Below are 12500 nucleotides of genomic sequence, written 5' to 3' on the forward strand. Positions count from 1 at the left end.
GGTCACGATTTCAAGATATTATCCCGTTCACTGCCGTATCTACTCTGGAAAGACAGACACGTATTTAAAAATGTTGGCCAGAAAACTCGTCCTTCAAATATCGAACTATTTAAATGACACTCATCTTGGCAAAAACTCTCAAACCTAGGACCTCGCGAAGTCTTTCTTAAAGTCCCAGGTTTGAGAGTGTTTGCCAAGTTGGTGGTCATTTCAATCGAATCGTATTCGAAGGACGAGTTTTCTGGCCAAATATTTAAATACGCGTCTTTTCAGAGTAACGGCAGTTAACTGGATAAAACATATAGACAGTATGCGCGCGGCTAAGAAGCTCACAACATTGCCATCCGGAAATATAACGGACCAACACACAAAATTGTGTGTAACCATGAACGTTAAAAGTCTGGATAATACAGTTAAGTGAGAATTACTCATAAACGCGGATGGCAAAACACATTAACAAAGACCTGAGTGACGTCATTAACTATCTATTAGCGTTACCAAAAAGACCGAGTAACGAGAAAGCAAGCAGCTCGGAATTGAATGACGCTTTCGTCATAATAGCCCATAAATATGTAAACATAAAGCAATAATCCTGATGTTACGTCACCTTCATCGCTGATCTTTTGAATTTAACTCTGTCCTTACCGACCAATTTCAGTATTTTCCCAAAATGGCGGGCTTACCCTGCAGAAAAATGGATTTTTAAAACTCAAACAATCTCTCTACAAAACAACTTTATGTTCTTATTAATTAAAAAAATAGAATGCTTTTGGAATCTACACCTGTTTCTTATTTGAACCAATTCCCCTTTGTCTTCCCTTTTCTTGGATGCTTTAATGTAATTCTAGAACTTTTTACTATCCCATTTTCTTCCTTTTTACTGGCGCTGGTATGACCTTAATGTGTTGCAAGCGCCGTAAAACCCTCCAAAACAAAACAAAACAAAACAAAACAAAATAATAATTATGGCCGTGCTCTTGAAATAGCCTAGATCTCTATATCTATTTGACATTATCTTTTCCTAAGCCATTAGGATTTACTCACTCTATAAACGCGATGTTAAATTTTTTTTATTCTTTTTAAAATCCATTATCGGTGTTATAATATATCTTTGATCAAGAGACAGGAAATCGATTATGGTAAAGACAAATATATATCGCCCATTTATTCCAACCATCTTATCCATGGTAGAGTTGTGGCTACTATTATTATTATTATTGTCTTCATTCTACTCAGCCCTGGTATCTCCTACCCCCCCCCCCCCCCCCCAACCACCAACGTCCCCCCCCCCCCCCCCCCCCCCCCACACACACACTTCTCACACACTATATAACACGTTGTCGTTGGTGTTGTTAAACGATAATAATAATAATATTATTATTATTATCGAACTATCGATATGATATTGAGTTATGCCTCCAGCGAAATTGAATTACCCCTTGTGATGCGTCTCACGTTTCTTTCTTCTTTTTTTTCATTTTTTAAATTATCTGTTGGTATTTTTATTTTTTTTTTCAAATTGATGATGTAGTGGCTCTCTTTCAGTCTCTCTCTCTCTCTTCTTTTCTTCTCTTTCTCTCCTCCTTTCTTCTCTCTCCCTCTCTTCTCCTCTTCTCCTTTTCTCTTTCATTTATTATCTCTCACTCTTTCTTTCGTCTTTATTCTCTCTCTCTCTCTCTCTCCTCTCTCTCTCTCTCTCTTTCCCCTCTCCCCCCCCCTCTCTCTCTCTCTCTCTCTCTCTCTCTCTCTCTCTCTCCTCTTTCTTTCAGACTCCCTCTCTTCTCTCCCTCCTTTTCTCTTTCTCTCTTTCTCCTTCTCCTCTCGATCTCTCCCCATGTCTCTCTCTTTCTCCCTCTCCCCCCACCAAGTCTCTCTCTTTCTCTCTCTCTCTCTCTCTCTCTCTCTCTCTCTCACACTCTCTAAATAATAGAGCTAAGCTGTGAAATACGACTGGAGCCTTCTATCTAAAATGGCCTGTGAAAGCAGATGTTGAATCAAAAACAAAAAACAAAATCGATATTACCCAAATCTCGATAAGATTAATCTGGCGAGCTCCATACATTATTCATGAAGTGGGATTCGCATTTAAAGGGGATTTTGGACGCTTTTATCCCTTATTCTTCTTTTTTTTATCCCTCTTTCGACTTCCCTTTTCTCCTTTTTTTTGTTTCCTTAACCATATATATATATATTTCAGCACTTAGATAGGGTTTCTGTGGGTTTCTATGCTCTGATAAACCACATAAAATGAAAAAAAAAAAAAAAAAAAAAAAAAAAACTCCCAAAAACCACGAGCTTTTACCAAGGGAAAATTGTTAATGAATGTCGTGTTCAAATCGCTTTACAAGGGATCCCTGTCCAACAGCAACACATAACATGTAGGACGTGACAAAACCGACGCCTGTTAGGCGATTCTACAATTATTTTTTTTTCAGACAGAGACAACGCTGTTAACGGTCAAGTACTCAATTTACACCTGAGTACGAATATAAAAAAAAGTATAGAAGTCCCAGGTTTGAGAGTTTTTTTTGCCAAGACCTCTCCGCACATCATGGGAGGCCAGAAGACTCCAACAAGAATTTAGGCGTATAATAAATATGCTTATTTATCACTAGTAATAGCCTAGTCAAGTATTTCCCGTAGGAAATCTATATTGTAAATTCGTGCAATACGAAGGGGAGTTGGGAGACGAGACGTAAGAAAAATAACACGACTGAATGTCTGGATAGTAAGTAATTCTGGCCTTGTGTATTAGATAGTGTTATAGATAGTATGCGTTACAAGACATCACAAACTATTGCCATCCGGAAGTATAATGGACCAAACACACAAAACTATGTGTAACCTTAAACGTTTATAGTCTGATTGCCATCCAGAAGTATAACGGACCAACACACAAAACTATGTGTAACCTTAAACGTTTGTAGTCTGATTGCTATCCGGAAGTATAACGGACCAACACACAAAACTATGTGTAACCTTAACCGTTTATAGTCTGATTAATACAGTTTAGTGAGAACTATTCATAAACGCGGATGGCAAAAACAATAACAAAGACCGAGTGACGTGAACTCCATCTATCTATAGTGCGGCCATAAGTCTTGTGTATGACACTCACCTTCGGTCGAAGTCCTGGTTCGAGTCCGCTCTCAAGCGCATAGTAGGGTCTTTGGAAAATCATTTACTAACATTCTTTCACCGCACTCAGTGTAAAATGAGTACCTGTTAGTATATAGGTTGTCAGAAAAGAAAATTTCTAATATCGTCTAACAGGTGTCATGTTTCAACCTAACATGGTATGTGTTCCGTTGGCTGAGACCGTTGTAAAGCACTTTGAGCACATTTAGTGGATATTTTTAAAAGTATAGTTCAGGCATTTGTAGCTGTGACTTTGTCTTCTTCTCCCATGTCTGTTTTCCCTTTCCATTCCATTGTTGATGTCGTTTTTTCGATGACTACTATGTTACTAGTGTGCATCTGTGTGAGTGTGTCTATGTCAATGTTGTATTGTTATAAATGTGTAACCAAATGACAAATTGCCACTTTTTTGAGGACGATAAAGATTTATTATTATTATTATTATTATTATTATTATTATTATTATTATTATTATTATTATTATTATTATTATTATCGTTATTATCATTATTATTATTATTATTATTATTATTATTATTATTATTTATTATTATTATTATTATTATTATTATTATTATTATGATCACTATTATTATTATTATTATTATTATTATTATTATTATTATTATTATTATTATTATTATTATTATTATTATTATTTTTATTATTATTATTATCGTTATTATTATTATTATTCGCTGTCTTTGTTTTAGATTAAAATTATCGGAACAGAGAGAGAGAGAGAGAGAGAGAGAGAGAGAGAGAGAGAGAGAGAGAGAGAGAGAGAAGAGAGAGAGAGAGTCTGATCATGTTTTGAATTTTATACATTCGGATCACATGATATTATGTGAAAAATTCTAGCCAGCATGAAGAATATAAAAGTTACGATTTTCTTCGTTTAGAACCAAGTTGATGGTTGCTGGGCGGACGTGACATCAGACTATAGAATCCTATCGAACCGGTGCACTTCATATTAATTATTAATTATTTAAAAAAAAAAGAAAATTAAGCTTTTATATAGCGCAATATCTACTAAACGTGCTCAAAGCGCTTTACAATGGGTCCCTGGCCAACAGCAAGATTTAATATGTAGGACCGACATTTCGCCTTTTAGGCGATATTACAATGTTTTTCGGATAGAAACAACGCTATTACCGGCCAGGTACTCATTTTAAACCTGAGTACGGTGAGAGAATGTGAGTAAAGAGCCTTTTCCAAGGACTCAACTATGCGTCGAGCGAGGCTCGAAACCAAGACCTTCCTATCCGAAAGCGAATGTCATACCACTAGACCACATAGCCGCACAGTCTTACTGTTTTATTTGCTGATTTTAACATCAGAATTGTCTCTTTCCTCCAATGGGCATGATTTATGATCGACATTCCCTTTCCATGTGCTCGAGGTCATTGGTCACATTGCAAATTGTGCTCAAAATGACCACATAGTGAAAAGTATTCACAGCTTTTGAAATATCTTACATTATGATTGGTCATTTTGTTCAGCTTGACACACGGGTATGTTTACAACTTTCATAAACAAAGCAGCGTGTTTACATTTGTTAAGAAATATCCAATCGTTGGACAGTAACAAATCATGTGATTGATGACTGGGTTGGACGAAAAAATGAATATAGATAGAATGCGCTTGGCCAAGGAGTTCACAACATTGCCATCCGGAAGTATAACGGACCAACACACAAACTATGTGCAACCATGAACTTTTATAGTCTGGTTAATACAGTTTAATGAGAACAACTCACAAACGCGGATGGCAAAAACAATAACAAAGGCCTGAGTGACGTCATCTGCATACTATCTATAGATCGCTCCCATTAATTATCCTTCTTTTTACTGGCAATGATATGACCTAAAAGTGTCACCAGTGCTGTAAAACAGCTAAAGTCAAACGTTACGAATCTCAGAGGATTCATCAAGCCGATCTCACCAAATTTAGAAATGCACTTCTCCGGCAAGAATCTAATCTCCATTTTATTGAGTACAAGTTGCTCGTTAGGGGCCATTGTATAAATGAAGTATACATCATTGTCAACAACCCCGTCCTCATTTTCACCCGAGTCGAGTGCTGCGGTGATGCTTGTAATGTGCCTTGTCCAAAGATACAATGCTAGGGCCAGGATTTGCAATCATTGTACGCCTTTTTTTTCTCTTTTGTTCCGTCTTATTTAGTTTTATAGATAGAATGCGCTTGGCCAAGCAGTTCACAACATTGCCATCCGGAAGTATAACGGACCAACACACAAACTCTGTGTATCCATGAACTTTTATAGTCTGGTTAATACAGTTTAGTGAGAACGACTCACAAACGCGGATGGCAAAAACAATAACAAAGGCCTGAGTGACGTCATCTTCGAACTATCTATATTTTTGTATATTTTCCCTCCTTTTTGGTCCCTTTATTATTTATTGTCATTGCGTGTGCTTGCGTGCGACTGCACTTGAGATTGTGTGCATGTTTGTGTGAGTATAGGTATGTATATGTTTCTGTGTGTATCTGTTTTTATGCGTGTGTGTGTGTGTGTGTATGTGTGTGTGTGCGCACGCACTGAAAATAAGGGGGGCCGTGCATCAGCCGTACCTCATGCATAATGCATGCTATTGATCTGTGGTAGAAGAAGAGACTGGCCTACCCTACACTGGTAATCATTGTGATTGTGGATTGTGGATTATTCCAGCTGCATCATCCACCTCCAGGCCACCTCATTCTCCTACTCCACGACTCGAACAACCCCAACACGGACACACTGTCAGTTAAACACACACACAAACATAAACACAAACACACACAAACATACACACACATATCCATGACCACCTATCAAAAACCGAGAAGTAACACTCATTAGAAGAATACGACTGCCAACTACCACCACAACAAACCAATCACCTGAATCATCAATTGATGTGATACGTTTAGGTATAATACTCACACCATCCATTCCCCTGCCGGAAATAGCGTTCCAACAAAGAAGCTCACCACATTGCCGGCCATCCGTAAGTATAACTGACTAACACACAAAACTGTACATAACCTTGAACGTTTATAGTCTGGATAATACAGTTTAGTGAGAATTACTCATAAAAGTGGATGACAAAAAACAATAACAAAGACCTGAGTGCCGTCAACTTCGATCTATCAAAAGATAACATCGTTAACATATTATAGATAGTATGCGCTTGGCTAATAAGTTCACAACATTGCCATCCGGAAGTATAACGGAACAACAGACAAAACTGTGTGTATCCATGAACGTTTATAGTCGGGTTAATACAGTTCAGTGAGCATTACTCATAAACGCGGATGGCAAAAAAAACAATAACAAAGACCTGAGTGACGTCATCTTCACACTATCTATAGCCTGAAACTGACCAAAAAATGACGTCAAAAGACAAGTCTTTGGCCACAAAAGAAAACAAATCGTGAGTTGTATTCAATAGCTCAACCAATGAAATAACCTGTTTCCTTGAGCTCACTAGACGCCACACAAACCTAAAAAGAATGACGTCAAACTGCCAGTCCTAGAGGGTTCTTGTGTCAGGCTATTATAGATAGTTCGAAGTTGACGTCACTCAGGTCTTTGTTATTGTTTTTTGCCATCCGTGTTTATGAGTAATTCTCACTAAACTGTATTCACCAGACTATAAACGATCATGTTTACACACAGCTTTGTGTGTTGTTCCGTTATACTTCCGGATGGCAATGTTGTGAACTTATTAGCCAAGCGCATACTATCTATAATATGTTAACGATGTCAACGCACTGAGACCCAAAAGGACTTCTCGTTAGTAGTGCTCGTGGAAACAATAGATAGGTCGAAGATGACGTCACTCTGGTCTTTGTTATTGTTTTTTGCCATCCGCGTTTATGAGTAGTTCTCACTAAACCAGACTATAAACGATCATGATCACACAGAGTTTTGTGTGTTGGTCGTTATACTTCCGGATGGCAATGTTATGAACTTCTTAGCCAAGCGCATACTATCTATAAGTGGTTCCATTGGTTGAACTATTGAATACAACTCACAATTTGTTTTCTTTTGTGGCCAAAGACTGGCATTTTCACGTCATTTTATGGTCAGTGTCAGGCTATAGATAGTATGCGCTTTGCTAAGAAGCTCATAACATTGCCATCCGGAAGTATAACGGGCCAACACACAAAACTGTATGTATCCATGAACTTGTATAGTCAGGTCAATACAGTTCAATGAGCATTACTCATAAACGCGGATGGCAAAAAACAATAACAAAGACTTGAGTGACGTCATCTTCGAACTATCTATAAGTTCACGATGGCTATGCACAGACACACTATCATATAACACACACACACACACACACACACACATACAAAGACACACACATACACACACTACACACATCCATAACCATCTACTATCAAATAACAAAAAGCAACACTAACAAGAAGAATACCACTTTCAACTTCCACCACTTCAAACCAATCACTGGAATCCTCAGTTGATGTTATACGTTTAGGTAAACCACTCACAACATCCGCCAACTGGCGCCCACCGCAGTGCAGCGCCGCAAACTGAGTTAGCACGAGGTGACTTGCTCAAGGCCGCACAACGTAGCGGGTATTGGAACTCGGTACCTTCCGGGTACGAAGCAAAGACCGTACCGCTGAGCCACACTGTTCACATACAGCGGTCAGAAATGGTGTGTATTTAAACACTTTACCACCAATACTGAAATGTCATATTTAACAATAATAATAATAATAATAACAATAATAATAATAATGATATTAATAATAATAATGATAATAATAATAATAATAATAATAATAATAATACTTTATCGCATCCCCAAAAGGAGATTGTTTGTACAGGCGTGTTTAATTTACACATTAAGATAAATAGATAATGGAAATATGATGTGTGTGTGTATATATATATATATATATATATATATATATATATATATATATATATATATATATATATGTATATATATATATATATATATAGAGAGAGAGAGAGAGAGAGAGAGAGAGATAGATAGATAAATAGATATATATATATAGATAGATAGATAGATAGATAGATAGATAGATAGATAGATAGATAGATAGATAGATAGATAGATAGATAGATAGATAGATAGATAGATAGATAGATAGATAGATAGATAGATAGATAGATAGATAGATAGATAGATAGATAGATAGATAGATAGATAGATAGATTGGTAGGTAGGTAGGTAGGTAGGTAGGTAGGTAGGTAGGTGGGTAGATGAGTAGATAGGTAGATAGGTAGATAGATAGATAAATAGATAGATAGATAGATTGATAGATAGATAGTCAGACAGACAGACAGATATATATATATATATATATATATATATATATATATATATATATATATATATATATATATAGAGAGAGAGAGAGAGAGAGAGAGAGAGAGAGAGAGAGAGAGAGAGAGAGAGAGCTGCTTGACATTGACAATTGACACACCATAACAAGGAAAGAGCCCATAAGTTTCATGTCTTCGTATCATTATTTTAGTCTTGGTTATAACACGGGTCCATTCCGCTCCAATTGTCTCCAAAAAGGCTTTGAATAAACTTAGTCAGGGGTGACCAATAAGTTGGAGCTGGAGATATCTATGAATAATAAGGGGCGAATAACCCACTAAATAAACATTGTTAGATCACATGGGGCAATACAGCGATTCTTCACCCCCCCCCCTTCTCTCTCTCTCTCTCTCTCTCTCTCTCTCTCTCTCTCTCTCTCTCTCTCTATCTCTCTCTCTCTGACTCGTGTGGATCGCAAGGGTCACAGACCCATGAAAACGCCATTGAATAGTTATGAGTAGCTACTCTTGGTCTTCTTCTGTGTACCATTTAATTGGTTTCAATATCACAGTTATAAACGTGTGGTGGTTATCAAGTATTTCTCATGTCTATGTTTTGGGAATCGATGATATAGTATTATTGTGTTATATATTATAGATAGTATGTGCTTGGCTAAGCAGCTCACAAAATTTCCATCCGGAAGCATAACGGACCAACACACAAAACTGTGTGTAACATTGATCATTTATAGTCTGGCCAGTACAGTTTAGTGAGAATTTCTCATAAACGCGGATGGCAAAAAACAATAACAAAGACCTGAGTGACGTCAACTCCGAACTATCTTTGAAGAAGGAACGAAAAGTTGACGACACTCAGCTCTCTGTTATTGTTTTTAGACAGCCATTTTAATGATTAGTTCTCACTAAATTCTATCAGTCAGACTTTAAACGTTTAAGGCTACACATTGTACCGAGTGTTGGTACGATATATCTGGCTGGCGGTTGTTGTATGTATTTTACTTCAACGCATAACGTCTATTCTGTGTGTTCGAGGAACATTTTTGGAATGTTTTTGACGTTTTCCCTTGGCTTTTTCATCATCTAAATACTCAACTATATTTGATTATCGAATGTGGAATATCTTGATATAATTAAACTGTTAGCATTGAGAAGCGTTGAGAGTTCAAGATTGACTTCAAGAGGTGTGCTATGTGTTTGTATTGGGTTCTCATTTATAGATAAATAAATAAATAAATAAATAAATAAATAAATGTGTGCTATGTGTTTGTATTGGTGTACGGAGAATCGTAATATAAATAAATAAATAAATAAATAAATAAATAAATAAATAAATAAATAAAATTCCCTGTATTAATTCTAAAGCGAAAATATGTCTCTTTGGCCTATTTCAATGACATATTGGAATAACCCAGGCGTAAGCCGCAGCGCAGTGCCACAAAGGGAGCTAGGGCGAAGTACCTTGCTCAAGGCCACAGAGCACGGCTAGTTGTCGAACTCTGGCGAGGACATTTTCACAGCACAGTTACTATATTATTACTTAACCTTTTAGTCATTGTTGACTTTCAATTGCTTGCAATGTCCAATACATATCTATTACTATTTAAGATAAATTTCATTTTTATAAATTGTGATTTTTCTGATTTCAAAGACAATACTCTTCAACAGTCGTAACGTCACTTCCTTCCTAATGACGCATGGTAACTTAGTAACACTGGCTCTAAACTATCGGAACAATGGCGGACGCCCGTATGAAATATTTTCCGGCGAGCATAAAAGCCTATCCAGAGAGGAAAAAAACATAAATTTGATCATGTTTTGACTTTTACACATTCTGATCACAAGCATATGAAAAGTTCTAGCCAGCTTGAAGAATAAAAAGTAATGATTTTCTTTGTTTAGAACCAAGATGACCGCCGTTGCCGGGCGGCGTGACATCAGACTATTGAATCCTATTCACTGAGTGGGTTGTCGTTTACGACTTCGGGCGACGCCATGACGCCATTACTATTGACTTGTGTTTCCCACCAGTTTCGATATTATTGCAAGTGATGAATGGAGAGCGACACTATGTTTCATCAGGTTATAGTATCTTTAGTTATGCGATCTTGTGGTATGACACTCGCTCTCGGATCAGAAGGTCCTGGGTTCGAGCCTCACTCGGCGCATAGTTAAATCCTTGGAAAAGACTCTCTACTCACGTTCTCTCACCATTACTCAGGTGAAAAATGAGTACCTGGCCGTCAAGAGAGTTGTCTCTGTCGGAAAAATTGTAATATCGCCTAACAGGCGTAATGTCTCGTTCTACATGTTACGTGTTGCTGTCGGTCAGGGACCCTTTGCACAGCGCTTTGAGCACATATTAGTGGATATTGCTCTATATAAAAGCTCTAGTTTAAAGCTCTAGGGTTGAGACGGGGGTTCGGGCGACCCCCGGGATAGTAAAATAAACCCCTATTTAGGCGTGCTGTGAAACTACGAAAGTCCTTCTGATCTTTGTACCGTTTGGATTGGAAGCACAGCAAACTAGAGAGAGAATTGATAGGAAACAAAGACCACACCGCTAAATCACTCCTCCTCATGTATCAGTTTTATGTATAGATGGTATGCGCTTGGCTAAAAACTTCACAACATTGCCACCCGGAAGTATAACGGGCCAACACACAAAACTATGTGCAATCATGAACTTTTATAGTCTGGTTAATACAGTTTAGTGAAAATTACTTATAAACGTGGATGGCAAAAAACAATAACAAAGGCCTGAGTGACGTCATCTTCATTCTATCTATATATATTATTGTCTTCATATGATATAGCTTGTTTCTTGGCACGTAACATGTTTGTTTGTTTTGTTTTTTTGTTTTTGTTATTTTGTTTTGGACTTGTGCTGGTGTGTATGTTACTTGTTTATTTCCAATGTTGTAAGAGTCGTCATTAAAAAAAAAAAAATGTTTATAGGACATAATAGAGATGATGATGATGGTGTTGGTGGTGATGGCGGTGTTGTTGTTGTTGATGATGATGATGATAATGATGATGATGATGATGATGATGATGATGATGATGATGATGATGATGATGATGGTGGTGGTGGTGTTGGTGGTATTGGTTTGGTGATGATCATGATAATGATGATGATGATGATGATGATGATGATGATGATGATGATGATGATGATGATGATGATGATGATGATAGTGGTATGGTGGTGATGATGATGAAAATAATGATAATGACAATGATGAAAATGATGATCCCTCTTTATTATCATCCCTTTTCATATCAGCACAAGGCCATAGTGCTATCCATTGCATTTAGCAATCATATCTATATTAATCCCCCGAGGGGCTGCATGATAATCAGTTACATGTACACGTAATGCGAATAACAGGATTAGCATGCCCAGTGATAGCACAATAACGTAATGGAATAGCTGTAGACATTATGTGTGATCAGATTAGAACGCCATTCATCTTAATCATTGATTTGGGTTGGGAATGGGGGGGGGGGGGGGGGGGGGTCAGGGGGAGCAGAGGGAGAGGAGGGGGGGGGGGGGTGGTTAGATGTCGGAATGATGATGGCTATGCATGGATCAGGGAACACTCTAGATTTTATTTATATAGATAGTATGCGCTTGGCTAAGAAGCTCATAACATTGCCATCCGGAAGTATAACGGACCAACACACGAAACTATGTGTAACCATGAACTTTTATAGTCTGGTTACTACAGTTTAGTGAGAATAACTCACAAACGCGGATGGCAAAATATAATAACAAAGGCTTGAGTGACGTCATCTTCGAACTATCTATACATTGTTATACTTTTAAAATATTGTAATATTATTTATTTTTATCATTATTTATCTATATGTTTATTTATTTATCTATTCATTTATTTATTTATTCATTCATTCATTCCTTTATCTATTTATTGTAAGGGTCATCATTCAAAAAAAAATGTTCATATTGGACATAATAGAGATGATAATGATGGTGACGACAATGGTGTTG

At 37.1% G+C, this 12500-nt stretch overlaps 1 protein-coding gene across 3 annotated transcripts in view; it reads left to right on the forward strand.

Moving 5' to 3' along the window:
• The window catches only part of LOC144964381 (complexin-like), a 225067-nt gene that overhangs the window by 80936 nt on the left and 131631 nt on the right, over nucleotides 1-12500 (forward strand). Inside the window, exons 1-2 of one of the 3 annotated variants that reach the window (XM_078898560.1) lie at nucleotides 9031-9066; nucleotides 9524-9672. The exons of the other annotated variants lie outside the window; for them this stretch is intronic. The gene's annotated coding sequence lies outside the window, so the exon portion shown is untranslated. Of the gene's footprint in view, nucleotides 1-9030; nucleotides 9067-9523; nucleotides 9673-12500 lie in introns of those variants that run through there. 3 annotated transcript variants of the gene reach the window in all.

Source organism: Berghia stephanieae, chromosome 2, assembly GCF_034508935.2.
Source record: "Berghia stephanieae isolate SIO BIC M18660-M18661 chromosome 2, UCSD_Bste_1.3, whole genome shotgun sequence".
NCBI lineage: Eukaryota > Metazoa > Mollusca > Gastropoda > Nudibranchia > Aeolidiidae > Berghia > Berghia stephanieae.